Here is a 2539-nt window from a genome sequence, read left to right as displayed (position 1 = left end):
GGTTCTTTTATCTTTGTTCATTATGGTGTTTGAGATATTTGTCTACCTATCATGGTCCTTTTATATATATAAAAGAAATGAGGACTAAATTTGGTCATCTGCTAGAGGCAGCTTGTCTTACCTTTAAGACTTACAAAGAGATACTTGATGTTTGTTTTAAATTGATACTGACCATCAGACTTTTAATGCACAAACAATTACTAATGTTAATGTTTCTGGGTTTCTGAGAGTTACTGCAACTTTCTAAGATTTATCACAAATTCTCAACACAGCCCCATCTGTGGATACTTAAATCTGGATACATAAACAGGCGATACATTTTTTTCTCAAACCAGAGAAAAGTCGCAATTTGCAGGGCGGGGGAAGAAATCTGAAAAAGGGGGAACCCCAAGTAAAAGAAGCAGTGCCTGTATGTTTAAGAACCTCAGTGGCTATTGTGGGGGTTGCTAAACAACCACAGCAGTATTGCCACCTTCCAAGCCTTGGTTTCTTTCAGTAAAAGGCAGGTGGAAAGGGCAGGGCCTTTTCCAGAGCTGTTTTTGCTTTTCAGGAAGGACTTTTTGGGAAGCAGGCTTAGCAGCAACTACCAGGCAGTTTGCTACCATGTGATCTGAAGGATTCACCCAGGCTTGGTGACTCATGACTATTCTACAGCAGCTATCACAAAAAAGCCAGTGTGGTGTATCGACTGGAGTGTCATACTTGGAGGGAGACCCAGGTTTGTATAGCCACTGTGCCACAGAAGCATGCTGGGTGACCCTGGGCCAGTCACTCTCTATCAGCCCGATGTACCTCAAAGGGTTGTTATGAGGATAAAATGGAGAAGAGGATAATGATGTTAGGGTGACCAGATGTAAGATGTTTTGGATCCCCAGGGAGAAAGATGAGGCATAAAAGAAATAAATGATAAAGCTGAAAACTATGGGGGCACATAAAATAAAGTTTGGTTGGGGAAAAAACAGGGAAATAGTGTGGGGAAACGAATACACAGGGGAATGAAGTGATCCCTAAAATTCCTTGCAGGTCTCCCTCTTGTAACTATAGAAGCTACAGAGATTAATTTAAAACAAAACAAATCATTTACACAGCTTTAAAGATCTGTTGTTACATCTCTAAGATAATACTATTTAATAATTGTATACCGATAGGGACACACACCCCTCCCACCCCAAAAGGGGGGTGATTTCACTTATCTCTATTTGCTCTTGTCTTTCTGCTTAGCCCAAAGTCAATTTACTGAACGATTTATGATGTTTATACTCATTGTGGAGATACTTCGTACCCAAAAGTGCCAGCAAGATCACTAAAAGAAGAAGAGAAATGTCTCCAAAGGTTAGCTATGCTTTGGGCTGCTTAATCAGCATTATTGTACGTTATCTGTGAAATATGTGAGCTATCCCTCTTCTGTTATAGAAGACAGGAAAACCTATAGGATTGGCTGATGGCTGTGATCAGATGGGCAAGTTGCTCCAATGTCATGGGGGCTCCCTACCAGATTTGAAGTGCACGATCAGATGGCAACATCTGCCTCCCATCCCTCAGTCATTGCCCCCGCCCATCCTCACCCCCAACTTTACCAACACTGGATAAAGTCTGGTGCTTACGACTGAACAGGTCTCACTGAATATTTCTGGGCGTCTGACCTCTCCCTTTTATGCTCAAGCCGCTTGGTGAGATCTGATGTTTCTGGTCCCGGGCCGCTTTTTTTCCTCGCAGTTAGCGATGGCAGAATAAGCACTTACGTGCATGCACACATTAGTTTGGGATTTTTAAAAGAGAAGCCGCCTGCTCGCCCTCTCCATGGTGACTGCACAGCGGTGGTCTGAATGTCTGACCACGAGGTGAGGCAGGAATAGGGTGGCATGTCTGGTCGCACCTCTCCAGAACCAACAGCTCCAGAGAAATCAGAGGTGCGGCCATACCGTCCCAAAGCCTGCCACCTGATTGCAGCCACACACTAGTTCCATACCCATTTTTGTCCAACAAGTTAGTCCAACAAGCAAGCAAGCATGGCCGTGCCTCCTGAAGATCTCGAAAGATGGATCTCCCTCATCTCTTCAGGGAGCCCATTCTGCATAGCAGGAGCCATGACGGAAAAGGCCCAGGCTCTGGTTGACGCCAGAAAGGCCACTCTGAGTGGTGGGACGGCCAACACGTGGCTAACTGAAGACTGCAGCTGGCGCACAGAGGCGCGTGGAAGGAGACACTTCTTCAAAACTATGGGTCATAAAGAATTTTTTGAAGAATGGAAGGACTTTAAAGTGTATTTGGAAAAAAACTGGGATGTGAAACATAATTTACTATGTCTAGAACAATATTGAACTAACTAATGTTATCTTAAGATTTACTGATTTTGTGACACACAAGGGAGACACATTGCGGGAAGCCGATGGGGGAAGGGAGGGAAATTGGGGTAGTTATTTGGTTGAAAACTATTTTGAAATGTTTGATTATGCTCAAGAAAATAAAAATTCTTTTAACCAAAAAAAAACACTATGGGTCATAAAGGGCTTTAAAAGTAGGGTTGCCAAGTCTATTT

This window comes from Gekko japonicus, unplaced genomic scaffold (assembly GCF_001447785.1).
Source record: "Gekko japonicus isolate JY-2015 unplaced genomic scaffold, Gekko_japonicus_V1.1 scaffold489, whole genome shotgun sequence".
Classification (NCBI taxonomy): Eukaryota; Metazoa; Chordata; class Lepidosauria; order Squamata; family Gekkonidae; genus Gekko; species Gekko japonicus.
This window is presented reverse-complemented; position numbering follows the sequence as displayed.